The sequence below is a fragment of the Peromyscus maniculatus genome, chromosome 10 (assembly GCF_049852395.1).
Source record: "Peromyscus maniculatus bairdii isolate BWxNUB_F1_BW_parent chromosome 10, HU_Pman_BW_mat_3.1, whole genome shotgun sequence".
Taxonomy (NCBI): Eukaryota; Metazoa; Chordata; class Mammalia; order Rodentia; family Cricetidae; genus Peromyscus; species Peromyscus maniculatus.
In genome coordinates this window covers 78,584,926-78,595,983 of record NC_134861.1, presented here as the reverse complement: position 1 = coordinate 78,595,983, position 11,058 = coordinate 78,584,926, and the positions used below count along the sequence as shown (strand labels likewise).

General features: G+C 34.8%; 1 non-coding gene across 1 annotated transcript; it reads right to left on the bottom strand.

Moving 5' to 3' along the window:
• Positions 1-8,853: 8,853 nt before the first annotated feature.
• On the bottom strand, positions 8,854-8,960 carry LOC121821083 (U6 spliceosomal RNA). Its single transcript, XR_006061771.1, has one exon. It is a non-coding gene; the product is annotated as a U6 spliceosomal RNA (small nuclear RNA).
• Between the last annotated feature and the right edge of the window lie 2,098 nt (positions 8,961-11,058).

Sequence of the window (11,058 nt, the reverse complement as noted above, 5' to 3'; positions counted from 1 at the left end):
GACCTAATTCACAGTTAGCTTGGTAATTGGGTCAGAGGCAGTAACTTTTTATAGTCATACAATTTTAGATTGAATGAGAAAAGAAGCTATTGTATACATTCATAGACACATACACAAAACACACACAAAGCATCAAACCTTCTCACTTCACCTTATTTTAACTGAAATGAGGTTAAATCAGAGATCTGCTTATACATATATGTGAATCTCTATATACATACATATACACACGTATATGCACATGAATATATATATATATATATATATATATAAAACGTTTACACATATTAAAAAACGGGCTTATCATTGACAGAAGTATCATAGGTTTTATGAATATGCTACTTTTATCTGAAATGCCAACTCTGTGAACATGTGGTTGGTAGTCCAAACCTGGGCCAACTTCTGTTTCTGTAAATGAGGTTTTGTAGTATCAGGCCATGGACATGCATCACATAATGTAGATGACAACTTTTTATGACAGATGCAGATGGATTGTTGTACATGCTACACATAAAATGAAATGTTTAATAGTGTATACGTAATATATAGGAAACGATGAATACCCACACCTAATGACACGGACATCTCTCTTTTCTTGTATTTCCCTGAGTTGCTGGTTTTTCTTTTCTCTGTGCTGTTAAAAAATTTATGACAAAAGCAACTAAGGAAGAAAGGGCTTATCGTGGCTCATCTGTTGAGGAGATGGAACATGATGGTGAACTTGTGGAGGCAGGATCATGAGGCAACCACTCAGGAAACAGAAAGTGATGAATCCTGATGCTCTGTTCGCTTTCCTTTTACATACAATTGAGGCCCCCAGCCCCTAGAGGCTGCTGCCCACAATCAGGGTTTGTCTTCTCTCCTCAATTAAACTTTTCTGGAAACACTTTTTAGAGATACTAAAAAATGTGTCAACACAATAATTTAAAATAATATGTGTTATGTGTGCATATGTGTATGCATCTTCACATGTATGAGTACCAAGTTGATATATAATTACTCCTCCTTAATCACCCTTCCATTTTATATTTGTGGCAGGGTCTCCCTACAAAGCCTAGAGCTTACCTAGACAGCTAGTCTTGCTAGCCAACTTGCTCTAGGTATCCCTTGTTTCCATTTCTGAGTCTTGAAGTACAGACTGTGTTCTAGGAATCCAAAGTCCAACACTCTTGCATGGAAAATGTTTCAATCTCTGAGCCATCTCTGTAGCTCAGCCTCGGTCATTCAAGACTTCTTTAAATTTTACTGGTTTACTCTATTTCTTGTTATACAATATGTCTGTTGCAGGCATGGTTTTTTCTCTCATATTAAAGCTCCCACAACCTCTCTCTACAGTTTATTCTAGACCATGGATCAAGACTCATTCACTTTTAATCATAAAGCGGTTTTTGTTACTAAGAAACCAAAATCTTTCAGCAGTTTTTGTTTTGTTTTGTTTTTATGAGGATATATATAATGTGTATATATATATATTCTTGCAATTTTGATACTCACAATCAAACCTGCCCCATCAATGGTATCACTGCTCAATTAACTCCATGATCACAGTGTGTAAATTCATTTTGTAAATGTTATAGAAGCATAGAAGCACAATAACTGATGGTCTTAGTTGTTGTTTTTTTCTGTGCCTGTATGACATGCCACTATTCTCCTCACAAGTAAAATCTGAAAACTATTAAGAAAAGCATGACTAACACACCTAAGTAGTTAACATACTTTTTTTTTTTTTTTTTTTTAGCCTTTTCCTGGAACTCACTTGGTAGCCCAGGCTGGCCTCGAACTCACAGAGATCCGCCTGCCTCTGCCTCCCGAGTGCTGGGATTAAAGGCGTGCGCCACCACCGCCCAGCAGTAGTTAACATATTTCTATAGCATTTCTAAGACATAGTAAAATGCTCTGAAATAGATAGCTCAGGGACCTAGGATAAAACCAAACATTCCTGGCCTGAAAAAGAAAGTATCAATAAAATAACTCCTAATGATATTCTGCTATACTTACATATCAGAGCCTTTTTCAGTCATCAGAGTAGCTTCCTCTTATAACAGATGGAAACAAAGACTTTATACAGAAACAGGCAGACTTCATGGAGACAGAGAGAGAGAGGGAGAGAGACTTTGAAAACACAGTTCTAAATATCTCCAACAAATCCCTCTCCTCTGAGCTCAGTGAGCCCTGCAAAAGAGGATGGGGAAAGATTGAGGGAGACAGATGGGACAGAGAACACCAGGAGAATCAGGCCCTCTAAAACATTTGTACAAAGCTCATGTGAATTCACAGAGACTGAAGAAGCGTTTGCAGGCCCTGTTTGGGCCTGTCCCAGGTCTTCTGTATATGTACGATAGCTTTCAGTTTAGTTCTCTTATGGGACTCGTGAATGTGTGAACAAGTAGATCTCTGAATTTCTTTGGCCTTCTCTTGGGATTCTTTAATTTTTCTGTTGTCTTGGTTTGTCTAACTTCAGTATGATGGTTTTTTTTGTGTGATATATATTTTTTATTTTACAATACCATTCAGTTCTACATATCAGCCATGGGTTCCCCTATTCTCCCCCCTCCCACGCCCTCCCCTTACCCCCAGCCCACCCTCCATTCCCACCTCCTCCAGGACAAGTCCTCCCCCGAGGACTGTGATCAACTTGGTAGACTCAGTCCAGGGAGGTCCAGTCCCTTCCTCCCAGACTAAGCCAAGTGTCCCTGCATAAGTTCCTGGTTTCAAACAGCCAACTCATGGAATGAGCACAGGACTTGGTCCCACTGCCTAGATGCTGATGGGTTTTTTTTTAAATCTCATATTTTATTTTGTTTGTTTTGTTTTTATCTCTTAGAAGTCTTATTTTTTTCTTATGAGAGACAGAAAGGGTGTGGATAAGAATGCAAGAAGAGGTGGGAAGAAATTTGGAGGAGTAGAGAGAGGAGAAAGTGCACTCAGATTATGTTGTATGAGAAAAGAAACTATGTTTAATAAAAGTGGAGGGGAAAGAACTTAAATATCTAAAATCAAGAAATGCAGGGATAAGAAATGATACTCCAAGATTGAGGCTATAGTTTTTTTTTAATTTCCATTTCATTTGAAAGCCTAGAAAAATCACTTTCGAGGCTAGCCTGGAGATACAACATGGGGACAGTACTTCTATTTATGTTAGATAATTAAAATGAGAAACATTCATACTTCCTGTCCTGAAATGCTTGATAGATCAGGATGTAAAGGACATCACTAGCAAGAAAAGCTATTTAAAGAGAAACAAAAAGAGTACCTGGATATGAAAGGAAGATGAAATTAGGCATAGATGCCAACCATACTTAATGAGAAAATATAGAGTATCATAAAGCAGCAGAGAGAGCATTGATGAAATAGCAACAGCACGGTTTCCCACTACAGATGAAGGTGAACCCGAGAACTGGGCATTCCAAATTTAAGTACATACACTGTGTTTCTCTAAAAATATTTGTATTAATTAGAATGCCTAATAGTATAATCTACTACACTACTAGTACTACTATTAATAATAATAATAATAATAATAATAGTGATTGTAGTAGTATAGTACTATTACAATAATAATAATTTAGTAGAATAATTTTAATAATAATAATAAAGAGTGTAGTACTACCACTTACTAATGTAGTTCTACAATTCAATTGATGAATACAAGAGGGTGTCAAATGTTACAGTGTTGGGTAGAATCCAAAAACTTTTTCCTAGATCATTTTTGGGCAAGTGACAAGACTTTCTCAAGCTTCATTTGCTTACTATTATTACTAAAGTCTGTAAAATAGTGACTGAAAAAAATGGTGAGCTTTATAACCATATGCTGTTATCACATGTTGTAAATGTAAGCTTGGCTGCATGTAATTTAAACACTACATGGTCTCACATTTCAATACTACTATCAACAATCAAAGTGAATTTGTAATAATTAAAACACTACCTTGTAAATTATTCAATAATATTTTTGGAAGTGTATTTTAATGCTTAGATTTTCTTTTAGTATTCTTTCACCTTCTACCTGGTTTAAAGATCTCAGATTACATACAAAAGAATACAATATTTCTAACTTTGGGGGCCATTATTACCAAAGCTTTTCCAAGACATCTTTGCTCTATGATAGTCATTTATTTCTTCCCTACTCTATAAGTATAAATTCTGCTTACATGTTTTTTTACCTTTATAATTCTGATACGTTTACATTTATTTTGCTTCATTTGATATGACTGCTATTCCCATAATACATTGTCAGTCAGTTTAACGACTTTTACATTAAATAGTAAATTACTCTTCTCTCAGTCTGAGGGAAATCCACAATCTTGAAAATACAAATAAAGTTTTAGTATTTGTTTTATGGAAAACTCGTTTAAGATTTGAACTATGGTATGGGGATCAGGAGAGGTATCATGGTGAGTAAGAGCACTTGCTTAACAAGCATGGTGAGCAGAGTCTGGATGCCAGCAACTAGGTTGAAGTCCTGATATAGTTTTAAGCATGTCTGTAACCCCAGTGCTATAGAAGGTAGAGAGAGCATGGGCACTGGGATTTCATGGGCCCGGGGCTTGCTCTTCATTCAGGGAGAGTCCCTGTCAATGAAATAAAGCAAAGGGTGAAGGAGCAAGACAACAGTGCTATCCTGTGACCATCATGGGAGCACAGAGTACAAACCAGTAAAGACATACAAACATACACAAATATACAAACACACATATACATACATACTTGCATACATTCACACGTACATTAACACCACCAATCAATTACTAAGTAAATAATGTTATGGCTTAAATATGAGGTGTCTTCCAGAAGTCTCATGAGCTAAAGTCTTGATTTATGGATTAAATTGTTTATCATTTATGTACATTGCAAAACAGTTCTCATTCATAAGAAGACAAATCTATACTGACTAGCTCTGAAGCAGAAAATGGATCTTTGTGGAATCTTGCATGTAGGAATGGACATGCCAGAGAGTCCAGCTTCCAGTTTCTTTAGTTTGAAACCATCAATACATCAAAATGGCACATTCTGTGGTGTGTCAGTCATCCTTTCAGTGGTAATACAATTTTTTCTACCAAGATAAAATTAAAGGCAGGTTGATATAACTAAAGATAAGACAAAATAAAATGAATGACATTTAATTTACTCTTGAATTCTATCTTATGTGACTCCATGCTAACCAAAATGATATAAATTCTTGGAAAAATCAGTAATTTTGAAATAGGGTGAACAGAACAATTATAAATATCTGTAAATGCTTATGTTTATCCACACTTATAGGTTATTTTATTATTTTTTTATGGAAAAGGAAGAGCTTTGTTTTTATTATGTAACAATGAAAGTTAAAATTAATGGAGAATTAATTCTCTGTACAGGATAACTGAGGAGGAATTCTTTGTATAGAATATCATGCTTTATTCAGAATGATGAGGCCAGGCGGTGGCGGCGCACACCTTTAATCCCAGCACTCAGGAGGCAGAGGCTAGCGGATTTTTGTGAGTTCGAGGCCAGCCTGTTCTACAGAGCAAGATCCAGGACAGACACCAAAACTACACAGAGAAACTCTGTAAAGAGTTTATAATTTTGAGTGCACACAAATGGGTAAATAAAAATATAGTTACTTTGGAAAAACATAGAAAAAAAAGTCTTGCAAGTGTTTTGCATGACACATTTAAGGTATTTAGCAAACATAGATGGCTAAACTTGTTTAGCATTGGTCTTGTCAGCTGTCTCCATTGGTGACAGCTTGTAAACTGAAGAATTAGCCAACATAAACACTGAAAGTATTTATTATTAAAATTAAAGTTTTTGTTCTTGTAAACTTAGTAACTTTAGATTCTTTGAAAACATTGTTCATACAAAAAAAAAACAGTATGGCAGATTTTGTTTACATTCAGATTTTGTTTGCATTCATAAACTAAGGTTTTCTTTGTTGACCTAAAGAGACAATAAATAATTGTTGAGGTTGTGATCTGGATTTCCGTATTTTACACAACCCAATATTGGCTAAAAAGTAACTTCAAATCACAAATATAATTTAAAAGAAAAAGCATGATTTTCATACTATTTTTTGTACATGTTCTACGCAAATCCTTTTATTCTTTATTCTTCATTTCCTGTTGTTCAGGCTTTCTTTTTTTCACCACTGCACAATGGGAAACTGTCCCATTGATTGGCAAAGAATGCTCACTGATGAATCCTATTCTGCCGTACATTATGCAAAAGCCAAGCTGCCTGAAATATCCTGTAATGTGTTATTGTTCTCTCTGACAAGGAAGAAAACTCATGGTGAATGCTGTTTGATTTTGCACAATATTTAGCAAGGTCATGGATTTTCCTCTGTTTCTTAGTTTAGATTTCTTTCATTAAAGCAGGTTATATTTACAATTTTAACCTATTAAATGAAATAGCCAAGTAAATAATCTTAACTTATATTTGATTTTTTTCCCTATAACTATTCATTTTGTGGCTAATAGTGTGTGATCTTGTGGATTTGGTAGTCCTTTGAGAACTGTATTTTTTGTCTTTGTGATATATATGTATAGTGTCTGTGTTTCTAATATTTCATGAATGTGCTTATGTGTTTATAATTAAACTAATTGTGAGAATAAGTTAATAGTAATGGAAGACAAGTTTTACATCTTCTACATTTTTGCAAAACTCACCTCAAATTACATTTTATGCTGTGATCCTAACAACTCTCCAATTAATTTGAAAAAGTTTAATTTAACCTAAGTGAAGCATTGTCTTTGTTTCATATGTGGGAAATGCTATGCGAGTTTTGCTGTCCTGAGTACTGTTGGAGACCCTGCCAGGACATTGTTTTCTGATCCAAATTTGGGTCAGTATTTCTCTATCCAGATCCTAATAATATAGTTTGTTCTTCCAGATTGCTTTTGTAAATTAATATTAGTTCAAAGATATAGATCTCAGTAAGTACAAATTTCTTAGTGTTTATTAATGGCAAATGAAAAAGATATATGTTATGAAATAAATACTGGTTTAACCTTTCCCGATTCATTCTACATGTGAAGATATATATATATGTATATATATATATATATATATATATATATATATATATATACATAATCTTACTAGGCATTTAATTTGCTAAGTTCTTAAAATTAATTCTCTTTGTTCTAGTTGAAGCTGATTTCAAAATTGGGATTTTCAGAGAATTCCTAACTGATGTTAAAACTGCTTAAAAGTCATATTTATATAGTATGATCATTAGTATTTGAAATTCTGATCCTGACCATAGAAGGACATACATTTATTTTTTCTGTTTTAGCAAGTGTATCAAAATGCAATGAATTATTAAAGAATAAAAGTAAAATTTAGAACAAATATTATTATACGTTTTAGAGTTCCCGGTATTCATTTGTATTGATGTGAAAAAAGCTTGGGCATAGTGTGGTTGAAATAATAAAAATAAAAGTGTCAAGAACAGTTTTCTGTTTTTCAAGACTTAAGTAGGAAACAATTACATGGGTTTCATTAAGTTTAATAATATCCTGATGGATAGAGAAAATTTGGAATCAAATTCTTTATGAAATTCTTGGCAAATTACACTATTATACTAGAATCCATGGCTTTTGTCTTGATGAATTATACTTAAGGGGATAGAAGAGAAGACTTTCTTTCAAATAAGATATAACACATAAAACGGCATGTTTGTGAACGGCAGAACCTCACAGTGGCAGCAGTGCCGAACAAGAGGTGGATCACCTGCAGAAGAATGAGAAGCCGGAAAAGAGAGAAAATGGTTTGGGAAAAGAAAATCTTCAGGATGTGGCATTTCCCACTGACATCTCCCAGTACCCTCCAGTATCGAGGTGTCACCTCCTCCCACATCCCAACCATGGCATAAAATCATGAGGACTTCAGTAAATTAATCCATTGATGTAGTCAAGTACCAATGACTAAATATCTTCCCAATAATTTTATCTCTCACCTTGTGAGTAATACGGTATTAACTCAGAAGACTTCTGGATGATACCTCATATGCAAACCACAGACTTGTTTATTTGCTTGACTCTGTGTTCATGCGTGTGTGTGTGTGTGTGTGTGTGTGTGTGTGTGTGTGTGTGGTAGAAGTACACCCATGTGTTCCTTGTGCTCTCATGAAGGTCACAGAATGACACTGGTGTCTAGTATTATCACTCTCTGCCTTATCCTATTCAGAAGGTCATTAAAGAAACAGGAACTAGCCCGGGGACCATTAAGTAGCATCCATAGTATTGGAGTTACAGACATCTTAATGCCACATTAGCATTACTATCTAAGTGCCGGATTATGACTTCTGGTCTTCAGGCTTATGTAGCAAATGCTCTCATGTACAGAGCTCTTTCTCCAGATTCCCATAGTTTTTAAATCTAAAAAGAGTTTTATGTAGACCGGGCACATGATCATGGATTTCCATAAAAGTTATCAAATTTGAGCTGGGATGTGGTGGTACACACCTTTAATCTCAGCACTTGGGAGGCAGAGGCAGGCAGATCTCTGTGAGTTCCAGCCAGCCTGGTGTACAAAGAGATTCCTAGGCCAGTGAGGGCTGTCACACAGAGAAATCCTGTCTCGAAAACTAGAAAAAAAAAATGATGTTGGTGTATGATAGGAAGACTAAACATACCAAACAGAACAAATATATTGTGTATTTATCCACAATCCACAGTAAAAGTATATGATTTTCATACAAGAGAAAAAGAAACATTATCCACTTCTAGTAAAGAGAAGCCTTTTATTTTGTATCTGCCTTAAACTGTTCATACATTTCAAACTCATAGTCAAATCCAAAGCTTTGGGGATTGTAGTTCCCATTAAGTATTTCAATAAATTATTCAAAGATTTTTTTTTGTTTTTTGTTTTAAAAATATGGAACGCTTCACGAATTTGCGTGTCATCGTTGCGCAGGGGCCATGCTAATCTTCTCTGTATCGTTCCAATTTTAGTATATGTGTTGCCGAAGCGAGCACTATTCAAAGATTTTTATTACTAAATTTCAGATTATTCAAATAAATAAGGATAAATGTGAGGCCTCATACATGGCTTGTATTAGAAAACTTACCTGCTTTCATAGTCATCTGATTACTTACCCTTGAAATACATAGAATCATCTAGAATATTGGTATGAAATATCTCAGAAACAGACCTAATGCTGATGAACCAAAAATAGAACTTTTTCTTTTAAGTGAAAGAAGTGTGTAGTATTTGGCAACTACTGAGGCTGTAATGACTGTGTGCCGGAAGTGTGTGTGTGTGGAGGGGTATATAACATATTTTCCTTGTTAGTCAGGGGGCTCAAAGTTTAAAGACTAGAATCTAAACCATTGAGACATGTTATGATTTTAAGTCTTAACTGTTATTAATGAAGAGAACTGAAGCCAGTGCCTTCCATCTCCAATCCTCTCTTTATTCTAATTCAGTAATGATGACCTTCAGTCTATTTCGCATCTCCACTGTCCCTGCAGCCAGTTCCTGATCTCTCTGAGCCATATTTTGTCACTGTTATCACTTTAAACTGCCTAGTTTAGAGGACTTTTAAAGCTCAGGCCCTTTTTTTTCATACACATATATTTGCTTCAGAAGATTTCAGGCATTTATTTTATATCAAGTGAATGGCAGAAAATGGGCCCATCTTGCTGAATGTAGAATTACAGAAAATCTCTGACCAGAGAGACAAAAAGAGAACAGAGAACAAGATTGTTGGTGTTCTCACAATACGGGCATGTTCAATCAGACTCACTCCACCTGAGTTCATGTCATTATGTTATATAGTCTTCAGATAGCTGCAGACTTTAGTAACTCTTCAGAAATATTTGCATGCCAAGCACATCTAGAGAAAACGCTGGATGAATTTCAAGTATTTAATCTGAAATTTGGAGTTTTATACAACTTAAACAAGAAAAAGTAATTTTCCTATAGCATAAAGAAGAAAAAGTTCACCCGGTGGTGGTGGCACACACCTTTAATCCCAGCACTCGGGAGGCAGAGCCAGGCAGATCTCTGTGAATTCAAGGCCAACCTGGGCTACCAAGTGGTTTCCAGGAAAGGCGCAAAGCTGCACAGAGAAACCCTGTCTTGAAAAAACAAAAAAATAATGAAAGAAGAAAAAGTTGTAACTACATTTATAAATAGACTGTAATGTTTGAGAATTGGTAAATCATTTAAAGAAATGGCTGTCCATAGGAATAACCAAAATAAAAATTATTATTCCTGTGATTTGCTTGAATTTGCTCATTTTTATGGCTACATAAAATGGAATCGTGTGATAAATGGATGTATTTGCAAATATCTTACCTCTCATTGCAGAAAATACATATTTAATTGTCATTTACTTTTGCATACCAATTGCCTTGGAAAAAAATAAATTAATAAATAAACAAATGAACATAAAATTTTTATCCAGAAAGACATACATTTAGAACAATATGACGAGCCATTTGTAAATCTGTAGATTATGGATATCTTGTTTATCAACTTAGCAAGAGTCTGCTAGAATGAGTGGAGAGTAATAAAAGTATTAGAAGGAATAAGTAATCTAAGGCTTGTGAAAGACTTAGGGTAGTATATTGCATATAATATTAATCACGTATGTAGCTAGAATATACTGTAATAGTTTTATTCATGTAAAGTGTTCATACTGTTTCTCAAGTGTATTGTGCACCTGTGTTTGTTTATGTTCTCCACAACACAGATATGGACTATGTGAGATCTACTGACAATGGGACTGGCTTAAGTATTCTTTCCAAGCACTCACTAGCTGATGCACACAGCTTACATCTAATGCACACCGCTTCGTTTTAGTGCAAGGTTGTTTACTCTTTGTTTCTTCCATCTACCTGCTATGTAACTTGGAATGAATTGATTGCACTACTGTTTTATATTCCCTTACCTTTTGCTTCATTTTGCTTTCTACTCTTACTGTGCTCTCTTCTGGCAATAATTTTACAATCTTTTGTCTTCAAAAGTTAAATATATTCAACTTTATATTTAACAGGAACAAAACATTGTTAAGAGTGAGAATAAAAAATAAGAGGCTCCTTATATAATTTCTAGTTTATTTTCATACAT